The sequence below is a fragment of the Schistocerca americana genome, chromosome 8, assembly GCF_021461395.2.
Source record: "Schistocerca americana isolate TAMUIC-IGC-003095 chromosome 8, iqSchAmer2.1, whole genome shotgun sequence".
NCBI classification, from domain to species: Eukaryota; Metazoa; Arthropoda; class Insecta; order Orthoptera; family Acrididae; genus Schistocerca; species Schistocerca americana.
In genome coordinates, this window is record NC_060126.1 from 50221904 (window position 1) to 50235038 (window position 13135).

The 13135-nt window shown below is 44.4% G+C and overlaps 1 protein-coding gene and 1 pseudogene across 1 annotated transcript in view; one reads left to right on the forward strand and one right to left on the reverse strand.

The window, feature by feature from the left end:
- The window catches only part of LOC124545518 (LIM/homeobox protein Lhx1), a 463560-nt gene that overhangs the window by 238476 nt on the left and 211949 nt on the right, over window positions 1-13135 (reverse strand). The window lies entirely within an intron of this gene.
- Window positions 10547-10664, forward strand: LOC124546336 (annotated as a pseudogene).

Genomic DNA, 13135 nt, shown 5'->3' on the forward strand with positions numbered 1-13135 from the left:
TCACTGCTGTTGTGAATGGCAATTAATCGTCCCCTCATTCGGCAGTTCCAACCCTCTTACAATCTCAAGTCGGACAGCAAGTTCTTTAGTTGTTTACGAGAATTTTTTCCTGGGCTCTCAGACCACAGTCAGCATAAAAGTTCCACTCATGGCCGCTTGGTTTGATACCGAGATGGAATTTTTCCTGTCATGTTTAGTTGCGTACAGTTTTTCTTTATTTTAATTAATATTATTTATGTTATCTGATATACGTTAATTCGCATGTATGTAAATGATCTACATGTGTAAAAATATTTCCATTCCATTATGGAAGGGTGGTACAGCAACCGGTTTTAAATTATTTCACAATAAAAACAGACTTGGCTGCAAAGTTATTTAGTGTCAGTAACGTGTTTTATCCTTTTAGGACATCATTAGATTGTCTATAAAACAAGAGACCATTGTATTAGAAACAAGTATGAGAAGAGGCATGGCCGTGTCTTGTAAGACTACGCAGGTAAAATAAACTAAACGCAGTTGATACTTACTTAAAGGTAGCTGGATATGTAACCTATCCGTTCCGTCATAAAGCCATATAAAATAGAAAACGGACGCAAAAGTAACTGGGTGTGTAAGCCAATCGTCATAAAACGTATAAAATGGAAATTGGACCTACTTAAAAGAAAATAAAAACCGCCAGTGCATCATGTAGAAGGTACAAGAATTTTCTCGACTACCACATACTATGTTAAGCACACCACATTCCTGCGCCGTATGACATCTAACAGCGGCTAGATCATATGGACGTTTACGTCTCTGCTGGCAGACCTAAAAACTCTGCTAGATGCGACCACATGCAAGCTAGGAAAACTAAAAATGATTGGTGGTTCAACAAGAAATCAGAAGAGACGCTAATTCCAGTGACTGATAAGGGTAATATATCGGTCCTCTTTTATAGGAAAGATTACATCGCTACAACACTGCAGGTTTTTGAGGAAAACAGCATGCAGCAAACAGATTGATTCCTCCGAAATAAACGCGAAGGAGCTCAAAACTTGTATAGACGGTTGTCCCAGCATTTTTTATCCTGACCTTATACCAAACATGAAAGTGATCGATCCCGAGACACCGGCCCTTCGTACCCTAATTAAGATTCAAAATCCTGGCTTCCCGATACGTCCGATAATGAATGGTACGTGGAATGCAGGTGAACCAGCCTCTAGAAATAGGCTACAGTTATTACGAGAAATTTTTCTATGAAGTAAAGTTTTGCGATCTCTAATAGAAAAGAGTTGGTTCAAATTCTAGACTACAAAACTTTCCCACCTGATAGTAGTATGTCCTGCTTGGACATTAAAAATTTGTACACAAGCGTACCTCTGTACGAAAGTCCTGGTAATATAAGGAAATTTCCTCATCATCAGCATCTGAGCACAGACGAGACAGCAGCAGTAATCACCTTACTTAGGCTACTTACGTCCTACAATTGCTTACCTTTCAACGATCTGTATTACGAGGGCAGTTCAATAAGTAATGCAACACATTTTTTTTCTGAAACAGGGGTTGTTTTATTCAGCATTGAAATACACCAGGTTATTCCCCAATCTTTTAGCTACACAACACTATTTTTCAACGTAATCTCCATTCAATGCTACGGCCTTATGCCACCTTGAAATGAGGGCCTGTATGCCTGCACGATACCATTCCACTGGTCGATGTCGGAGCCAACGTCGTACTGCATCGATAACTTCTTCATCATCCGCGTAGTGCCTCCCACGGATTGCGTCCTTCATTGGGCCAAACATATGGAAATCCGACGGTGCGAGATCGGGGCTGTAGGGTACATGAGGAAGAACAGTCCACTGAAGTTTTGTGAGCTCCTCTCGGGTGCAAAGACTTGTGTGAGGTCTTGCGTTGTCATGAAGAAGGAGAAGTTCGTTCAGATTTTTGTGCCTACGAACACGCTGAAGTCGTTTCTTCAATTTCTGAAGAGTAGCACAATACACTTCAGACTTGATAGTTTGACCATGGGGAAGGACATCGAACAGAATAACCCCTTCAGCGTCCCAGAAGACTGTAACCATGACTTTACCGGCTGAGGGTATGGCTTTAAACTTTTTCTTGGTAGGGGAGTGGGTGTGGCGCCACTCCATTGATTGCCGTTTTGTTTCAGGTTCGAAGTGATGAACCCATGTTTCATCGCCTGTAACAATCTATGACAAGAAATTGTCACCCTCAGCCACATGACGAGCAAGCAATTCCGCACAGATGGTTCTCCTTTGCTCTTTATGGTGTTCGGTTAGACAACGAGGGACCCAGCGGGAACAAACCTTTGAATATCCCAACTGGTGAACAATTGTGACAGCACTACCAATAGAGATGTCAAGTTGAGCACTGAGTTGTTTGATGGTGATCCGTCGATCATCTCGAACGAGTGTGTTCGCACGCTCCGCCATTGCAGGAGTCACAGCTGTGCACGGCCGGCCCGCACGCGGGAGATCAGACAGTCTTGCTTGACCTTGCGGCGATGATGACACACGCTTTGCCCAACGACTCACCGTGCTTTTGTCCACTGCCAGATCACCGTAGACATTCTGCAAGCGCCTATGAATATCTGAGATGCCCTTGTTTTCCGCCAAAAGAAACTCGATCACTGCCCGTTGTTTGCAACGCACATCCGTTACAGACGCCATTTTAACAGCTCCGTACAGCGCTGCTACCTGTCGGAAGTCAATGAAACTATACGAGACGAAGCGGAAATGTTTGAAAATATTCCACAAGAAATTTTCGGTTTTTTCAACCAAAATTGGCCGAGAAAAAAAATGTGTTGCATTACTTATTGAACTGCCCTCGTACATAAAAATGATGGTCCGGGCATGGGCCATGTGTGTCTCGCCGATATTTTTGTCGATCATCGAGAGTGTAAATATGTCACATTATGTACAGTAATACGAACGCGATTAGTGAACTTCACAACCAGTTTTGAGATCGAAACCATATTAAAGGGATCTTAAAATTTTGCTGTTGCGGAAAACTATCTACGACACTTTCACGGGAATAAAATATTTCGAATCGCCCCAGTTCCGATCAAAGCCCTCATTCGTTGTTAGGTATCAACCGGAACTGGAAAACGCGTCCCATTCATTTCCCGTTGAGAACCCCCTGCCCCACTATCAGTTCACGTGGTACTGTCTGAAAGGAACCGCGACTTTATAACGGGCTGTATCTAAAACAACCAGCTCTGCCTCTTCGAGTGGAGAAGGGAAAGTATATCGTCCGCAGCTCGTGGTCGTGCGGTCTCGTTCTCGCTTCCCGCACCCGGGTTCCCGGGTTCGATTCCCGGCGGAGTCAGGGATTTTCTCTGCCTCGTGATGACTGGGTGTTGTGTGATGTCCTTAGGTTAGTTAGGTTTAAGTAGTTCTAAGTTCTAGGGGACTGACGACCATAGATGTTAAGTCCCATAGTGCTCAAAGCCAATGGAAAGTGTTGATATTTTTAAAAAATGGAGCATTTGTCTCGCATAACGCGGAGAAATAAAGTTAAAAAAGTGTATTTATGACGAACTGCAGGTTCTTCTACACTGGAACAGATTGTTAAGTAACTGTATCACAGTTTCAGTTCGTAATCTTAGTGCCATATTACGCTAACAAGTGCTTGTTATACGTTTTTGCAGCAAAATGAAACCACAACAAACAAAAAATGTAACAAAATATCATTGTATTCTTCAATCTCTCAAAACGCGTCCTGGAATGAAATAAAAAGTGTGGCCGACACATATCATTGTGTTGTTTTTACTTTTATCAGCTACTATTACGTTAAAAACTAAAATATTTTTGAACCAGTAATAAACGAATAAACGGGATGTGATATTCGAATTATAATTTGCAGAAACTACCATATTTCGTAAAGCCAACACGTGTGCAATGCTGCATATTTCCATGAATTTTATATGTCATTTGTGAATGCACTTTTGTCATCACAGTAAAGGTAAGTAGCGAAAAAAACGAGGTAACCTAGAGAAAACATACTCGTACGTTACTGAAACACTAATCTTTGAAGGATAGTGATCGCACTGTGAGTGGAGCATTCTTAAAGGAAAGCACTAAATGACGTAAACCGTTGGAGGTTGGGGAGGGAAGCAACTCAGGCCAGTATAATAAGTCGGCTGCCCACAGAACTTTAAAACCTAAGAACTCCGTCGAACGTGTGACGGCGCCATTGAGCCTCGCAGTCTAAAAGCAGGATTTTGAATTGTTTACTTCAGCACGGTAAATACCGGAGTGAAAACTGGTGTTTCAACGTAACTCGGTCTTTTCGCAGCCTGGTGCCGGGCGATCTACCTGCTGCGTGGCGTCAGGGCAGTATTTGGGACAGCTGCGGCTGCAGCCGCGTTAATAAACAACGCGCGCACGGCAAGTGCGGAGGGACGGGAACCCCGTTCCCGAAAAACGAAAAAGTACTCTCTTTTAAAGGGATCCTGCGCGTCCGTGGGCTGTATAATTAATGCCAATTAACGCAGTCCGTAAAAAATGGAAAAGCGGGCTGACCTCTTCAGCGGGAGGCAGGCGGCTCGTAATGGACGCCACCGCGACCTTGCGGGCGGGGCGCCACCCCTCCCCCCCCTCTTCCCCTTTCCCCGTTCTTCCTCTTCGTCATCGACAGGGAATTGGGCGAGTTTGTACGCGCTACCACGTGCTGTGGGCGGCGAACGGCGAGCTGCCTGACAAAAAAAGAGTGAAGCACGCGGAAGGGGAGAAGACCAAATGGAACTCCACGGGTTGTGAGAAAAAGTGATGTTATTTACGTGATTATAGTATCGAGTCAAATTGACGACGAACTTGGCAGTACCAGCCTACTTATCAGTATGACGTTGCACCACGTCTGGCGTGGAAGCACCCACTGATTCGATTGGGAAGGGTGCTGTTGCGTCCTCTCCTGAAGCGAAGTGCCCCACAACCTGTTCTTCATATAAAGGGCATGCATGTCAGTTCGCGTGATATGAAAATGAAAATAAAAAAATATTCCGAAATATATATTTGCTTATAAATAAGTAGAGCAAAGTCTCTCTCTCTCTCTTCAAATGGTTCAAATGGCTCTGAGCAGTATGAGACTTAACTGCTGAGGTCATCAGTCCCCTAGAACTTAGAACTACTAAAACCTAACTAACCTAAGGACATCACACACAGCCATGCCCGAGGCAGGATTCGAACCGTAGCGGTCACGCGGTTCCAGACTGTAGCGTTTAGAACCGCTCGTCCACACCGGCCGTCTCTCTCTCTCTCTCTCTCTCTCTCTCTCTCTCTCTCTCTCTCTCTCTAGTCGAGACACCTGTATTGCATAAGGGCTAGAGTTGGAGCAATGAGTTATTGATTTCCTCAGTTTGTGAACTTTATCTAGAATAAATCATCCAGATTTTCTGAAATTATACGCCGGCCGGAGTGGCTGAGCGGTTCTAGGCGCTACAGTCTGGAATCGCGCGACCGCTATGGTCGCAGGTTCAATCCTGCCTCGGGCATGGCTGTGTGTGATGTTCTTAGGTTTAAGTAGTTCTAAGTTCTAGGGGACTGATGAGCAAAGAAGTTAAGTCCCATAGTGCTCAGAGCCATTTTTTTTCTGAAATTATCATCATTTGTTTGTTTGTACGTGTACATCACATTTGCCGATTTTCGTTCCATTCGGATAAGTCCTTCGCGGTGCATCGTAATTTGGTGTCGGACATGTCCGAAAGAACAGACACGACATATTCATATAATTTGAAAGGCCTAGCTGGGCAATGGATCCATCTTCTTCAGTGCGGATGCACAAATGCGTTCGACCTCCTGTGGGAATCTCGAAAGAGCGAATATGAAGGAAATGGACGGGAGCTGTGGACAAATGGTGCTCGCTGGGAGTGAGGATCGGCCGTCAGGCGAGCCGAGGTAGTCCGTGCAGTTTCGATAACACGTGTCCCGGATGGCGCAATGGTTACCGTACCTGCCTAATAAGCAGGAGATCCCGTGTTCGAATCCAGGCCCGGTGCACATTTTCACTGGTCGCCGCCGATTCCGCGTAATGTCCCAATGCAGCTGATAGCAGTGACCCCTATCCTTTCCTTTCTTACCCTCTCCACCTTCAGTTTACATATAATATATAATAGTTGCAGATTCTGCGTGGTATCTGTTCTTTCAGACATCTCCGACACCACACTTTCATATAATAATTAATAAGGTAATGTTCAGTATAGTTTCCTTCCAAACAGTTGATCTGGATTCGATTACCGGCCACAGCAGTCGGCAGTAAGAGTATTTTAAAACTTTGCATACTGTGTCGAAGTTGTAATTTGGGGGAATCATCATTATCTATATGGATTTTAGTGAGCCCACATATGTAACATTTTCATGTGGACGTCAGTTGCTGGTGGAAACGTTGCTTGGGAGAGAGAAATCGGATAAATTTTGTACGTTTCATGCTAACTATGCTATTTCGCAGGTCCGTCAAGTGTTTTAGTTAGGGGAACCTCACAAGCCTCGGTATATGTTGTCACTTTGTTATCATCATTTCGATTATTTATTGGGAACTGACTTCAACCCACAACCAGTTTACAGTCTTCGTTAGTTCATGCTTACCTTTGATATAACGTGTTACCCTAAGTGAAGAGAACCGAATTGATTACACCGCAGAACTTGTGCTCACGAGTAAGGGTCCACTGTGCTCGCCACAACGCCACCTTTCCTGGGCCGATCTGAAAATGAGGAACCCTAAAATACTAACACTACCAAAAAGTAAATTTTCCCCAGAATATTCGGTGTTGACTTCCTACGCATATGGTGTACTGGCTCAGAGGTATGCATTACAAGTTTTCATGTAGTTGGGGTTTCTTTTCGAGTTTTTCAATTTGACAAATATTTATCAGTTGTGAGAATTTAGCCACTGAAACTGCAAATGTCAGTGTGTTTCTGCTACATGCTGAGCTGAGAGACGCCTCCTCGGCTGCTGTCCTACCCCGCTCCAGAGCTGACGTCAAATAGGAGGCGGAGCTGAACTCCACTCAGATGGAGCGCGTTCCATAATGCAGCAACGGAATGGTAAATGACTCCCCGAGTCTCTTCTCTTTAAAAGTCTGCGCTCTTTAGCTTAGCTTCAACAATAAATATATAATGAGCTTAACAACTCCCTGTAGAAATATCGCGTACAAAGGGAGCAAAGTTCCTTTCCTTAGGGCTGGGATTAATATTTCAAGAGCGACGTAAGAAGCCATTTTCGTTCTAATTTTTACGAAACCTTCCCCCGAAACTCGCATTTACAGGCATACAGCGGTATAATAAGCGCTACTTGGTCCCAGCGCTTCCATTAACGCTCGTAAATCTTAAAACAATTTTCTCCCAACTTAATTCGTCTATCCGAATTTTCAAGTAAGAAGTACGCATTTCATTTTCTCTCTGAAAGTTTGTGCTTGTGGTCTGCACTACGATCAACCTACGGCTATGAAGCAGTGTGAGGCTGATGGCATAAGCTGTGTAAGTTACAGATCACATCAATAAAACATTATAGGTAGACATCACAATCACTTCTATCTGAAGACTGACAAACAGCCAGTGAACGGGTAAAAATACAATGAAAAATAATAAGCGTGCATTTCACACGGATTCTCCACTAAAATGAAAAACAGGAGGTCCTCTTTAAAAATCTTTACCAAGCTGTGTATACAACATGAAGAATATTATACCAGCTGTAGAAGAACGTTACCCTGTATTTAATTCTGTCCTTACACCTCGTTAGTATAATAAAAAACTAAGATGTTTTAGATTGTACGCTTGCACAGTACTGGCCAAGGTTTCATAGGACATTTTCGAAATACGACAGGACTGAACGCGTTTCTTTTTTCCCTCGTTAATGCTTCGTAAAGTGAAATGACACCATTTCAGTTTTGAAATTGACGGTACACATTTACTGAAGAACAATTCGATATAATTAAATAGTAGCTGTTGCAGCATTATCTTTCAATCAAGAGTAATTTCTCTGTTTATGATTTTTACTTAATTTGCAAAAATAACATTTCATAAGAGATACCTGTCATCATACTTTTTCACTTTTGAATCAGTAAGCTATAGTAAACAGAAATGGGTCATAACGACGTTAATTAAAGTTGTTCTTTTTATATTTTTTTTCATTAAACGTAAAAATGAAATGTATGTAATTATTTGAAATGTTCAAAGTTTATTTGAAACGCCAAAAACTATTATTTATCTCTTCTCGTTTAGTCTGCTGAATGACATAAGTAAATTCACTGACAGAAGCATATTTAAAGCAGTATATTCACAATTTGGAGTGTAAGCAAAGATTTCAACAGCATTCATTCCAGAAAGCTGCATAGCGATATCAAAAACTAAAGTGGAAAGGTCGCTGTGTTGAAACATTTAAATAGAAGAATCAGAAAACACATACGTGTACTTTAACTAAATTTTATTTTAATATTTGTTAAATATTCCAAACGTATATGTTTCTGTCACGTAGACGAGCTTATATGAACTCATACAAAGCGCGCGAAAACGTTGTTTGTTTCTTTCTTTGTTTTCATGCGGTTCACTAGTATAGCTCTTGGTGTGCAGATGTTTCGAAAACGCCATTTGTTTCTGGCAAATTCTTTGTAAACAGTTCTTTTGCAATTCAATCTGTTTCGAGAACGGGTTACGGATAAAAAAGTGGTAATAAATTGTGAGATTAAGAACAACATTGTTTCAGTCGGTCATTTAAAAGGACTCGGATGTGAATATTAGTACTTCTGAAGACAAACTCATCGCCTAGACGGTTTCTGCCAATGAAAGATAAGTAATTCAAAGAGGTGAGTGTGTCACACTTACTGTCAACAATCTTTCTGTTATGCAACGTTAGTGTTAATCACTACGACTGCATGGAAAAGTTTAACAGTTAACTGGCTAATGATCAAGTAAGTGTGGTACAAGCATTGTGATTTTCACATCCAGTGTGGGAACCGTTACAGGCACGACACAAGGGCTAGGCGCCAAGTAGAGTCACACGTTCATAAAGACTACAGAATTAAATCAGACTGCATCTTACCAGTACTGTCTTCACGGAATATGTGCAAACTGTTAATGTGAGTTCACCGGAAAGAATGTAAATTTCACACCTGCCCGAGCACCAGTTCGCCGCATATCACATTTTACCAGTGTGCCCAGCCTACGACGTCCGACATCTGTAATGAGGGGTGGCCGCCCCACCACGCGTGATAACCTTGGTTTTGCCTCATGCTGAAGACACTGACGTCACTACTGGAACACCCAACAAGTCGTGCAGTTTGCCTTCCTCGCCGAATTGCATCCGTCATCTGGCCTGGAGGCGACGTGGGACAGCATCAACCTGATGTGCCCGGCATGAGAGGTCGCCAGCACGGACTAGGCCACCAGCGGGGCGGCGCTCCTTTGAAGTATTGGAGGTGGCGTTGCGCAACCGCGGGCGCAGCCCTGCCCGGCCCTACCCAGCTGAGGGGCGCTCGTTACGTGGAGAGTTACGAGTGGCGCGGCTGGGTCTCTAATGGGCAGCGGCGCGCACGGCAGAGCAGGCACCGGCCAGCCAGCCAGGCACCCCGCTGCATCTTTACTGCCCGGGGCCCCGGCCAGCCGAGGTCACGACTCTCGCGTCTACACGGCCACGGACCGCTGACTTGCGAGTAGCGACCGGCCACTTCCCAATGCACAGGCCTACTGTACGAGCTGTAACCGGTTCACCAACAAACAAGTGGGCCGGTACCTTTTTAATTACAAGGGGCGATCAATAACTTTCCGTTTGAGGGCGTTGCTGCTGCATACAATACATCGCATCTCCTATGACGGTATATAAGCACCGACATGCATTCGCGTCTCTCTCCGACGGGCGTGCGGTAAATGCATAAATGCGAACTGTGGGGACATTACTAGCACATGCGTCGGAAAGCACCAACATTCTCGTGGCTGACGCGGCGACGAACACCGATAGATATCCGTCGGACAATGAAGAATATGAATGTGTCGTCGAAAGCCACCGTTGTGGATGCGGGAGTTCCGTGCTTGACACGATTTGACGCAAGACGCCAGTCGACCTGGGAGGCCAGCCTCTTCTGTTACGGACAACAACAAGCGGCAAGCTGATGATGCCTGTACTCGAGCCATGTCGCCACAAGATAATCATTTTGGGGCTGCTAAAAACGCCCTTGAAGGTTCGACGATTCCAGCAGGACTCGGTGTTTTACCATATGGATATCTTCAGGCTGGGGCATCGGTGAGATGATCACCTCAGTGCTCACGGCGATTTTGCCTGATTTGCATACCGATTCTGGACTGTACGTCTTGCGAACGGAATCTTTTCCATAGCCCCTTATGTACAGTTTAGGCGCAGGTGACACAAATAGTACCGTTACGGTTCTGACTTACTAAAAGTCGTTATGTGCAGTTGGTCTGTTTAAAACCAAAAGAGAAAGGGGAGAATTACAATACTAGGAAACTATATTAGACATCAAACTATCACAACGTAGCAACTCGTCGACTGAACGGATTCCCACAATGCAAATATAGGTACGTTCTCATTGCTGACCGGCAACGGGCTTGCCGCAGTGGATACACCGGTTCCCGTCAGGTCACCGAAGTTAAGCGCTGTCGGGCGTGGCCGGCACTTGGATGGGTGATCATCCGGGCCGCCATGAGCTGTTGCCATTTTTCGGGGTGCACTCAGCCTTGTGATGCCTATTGAGGAGCTACTCGACCGAATAGTAGCGGCTCTGGTCACAGAAAACCATCATAGCGACCGAGAGAGCGGTGTGCTGGCCACGCGCCCCTGCTATTCGCATCCTCAACTGATGATGACACGGCGGTCGGATGGTCCCGATGGGCCACTTGTGGCCTGAAGACGGAGCGCTTTTTCTCATTGTTGGGACTGAAGTCTACAGTTGATTTAGTAGTAGTACCAGAGTGCTATTAAATCACAAGTAAGATATAAATTTAAAAATATAAACAATATGAACTTGATTCTTAGGGAAAGTTGCCTAAAGTGCTCACTAGTAAATAGGAATTACGTAAGTATTGATAAGGCAGACTTGCACTGGAAACAGGAAAACTGCACGCTGCGAAATTTGCAGCCATTCACAAATCTGTAAAATTTAGGCCCAGCTTTTCTGGGAATAGCTTCCTCACTGAGCCACGGCCCACCTGCACCTAGAGTGTTCGCGTCCACCGCAGTGAGGAGCTGTGTCGCCATTTCGGCACCGCCAAGAAAATGACTAAACAATGGGAACCTACTGCAGAAAAATGAGCGTCAGCAATGGCCCCCTCTCACAGTCATAATGCACTGGGCCTACTTTTGTAACTTTTGAATGCCAAAACACCGCCAGAACAGGCCACGAAGGCCCAAGTCACCGACCGGCCGCCGTGTCATCCTCACCCCACAGCCGCCACTGGATGCCAATACCGAGGGGCATGTGGTCAGCACACCGCTCTCGCAGCCGTACGTCAATTTGCGAGACCGGAGCGGCTACTTCTCAATGAAGTAGCTTTCTCGGATTGCCTTACAAGGTCTGAGTGAATCCCGCTTGCCAACAGCGCTCGGCAGACCGGATGGTCAGCCATCCAAGTGCTAGCCCAGCCGGACAGTGCTTAACTTCCGTGATATGACAGGAACCTGTGTTACCACTGCGGCAAGGCCGTTGGCAACTTTTAAATGCCGCTTTCCTTTATTTTGCGATGCATACTCTAACCTTTTAAAGTATATGTCTACTTGGCCATAATGCTAAACATATACAGAATGATAATTGTAAAGAAAACTGTTTTCGTGTTCTGAAATCACACACGTAGCGCTAAGAGTGAGAGCAAAGACTTACGTGTATAATCCACGCCTGTTAGTCAATACGACAACCTCTCTTGTGTACATCTGCATGTAGCGTATACTGAATCAAGTGCTTCATCTTATATTTATCGTAAAGTATTCTTTGTAAAGAAGAGAAACGATTTTTAAATTCCATATTTGTAATGTGGATCTTTACAAATATTACAGTTTCTGGAATTCTGGTCATAAGTAATAGTTCTGTGATTGCGACTGACAGAAAATGAAATAACTTACGATCACTGGCGATTGTAAAAATTATGGCATTACAGTTCTTGTTCGATCGTTTCCAGTCCTCTGCATGAGAACACCACGTAAGAGAATCCCGGTTCTTATATCTGCCGGGCAAGTTGCACAATTCGGACAGGGAGATTAGTCGACCTTTTCTCGAACTTTCACTGCGCGCCATTGACGGGACGCCTGGTAGATGACATCCGCTTGCCGACGCAATCCGCAAGTGCAAACAAATACGTGGCCGTCTAAAGTGTACACTGGATAACCATGATCAAAGAAATGTTAAATCGAACTGCTTTTAGTGAAGTACGAGCCGACAAAAAGAGAAACCTCCAACATGCCTAAAAAGTCTGTTGCTAAGTGACCGACACAGCGCATACCGCCGTCATTCGCAGGTTTGTGCTGATTGCTTCGGTGCAGTACAGATACAGTCTTTAATAGTCGTAAGAAATCGAAATAACCAGAAAATATGCGTGGGCTCCATCCGTCAGTGGTCTTAGGCTTTGCGATGTACTTCGTTTTGATAGATTTCTTCATATATGCGGTGTTTTGTGTGTGGAGTGTTTTTTGTGTACAGTGTTTCGTGTGTACTATAGTGTTTTGGGTGTACTACACTGTTTTGTGTGTACTATATTGTTTTACGTGTACTGTAGTGTTTTACGTGCAAAGTGTTTTATACGAGGGGTAGCCGGGAAGTAAAGTCCGATAGGTCACGAAATGGAAACCACGGAGAATTCAAAAATGTTTTATTTGAAACAGGTGGCTAGACCTTCCATCTACTTCTCTACATAGTCGCCCTTCAGACTTAGACATTTGTCTTAGCGTTGTAACAACTTTACAATGCCCTCATCACCGAAGGCTTTCCGCCAAATCTCTATGCAGGTCTACAGCTCGTTGTCTGTGCCATAATGTTGTCTTCATAGCCAACGGTTCATGTTAACAGAAACTAAACTCAGTGGGAGCCAATTACGGGCTGAATTGTTGCTAATGAAACACTTCCCATCGAAACCTTTGCCCCTGCAGAGTGTGGGCGAGAATTGTCTTGAAGGAAATGCATGACAGTCATTTTAAGTGG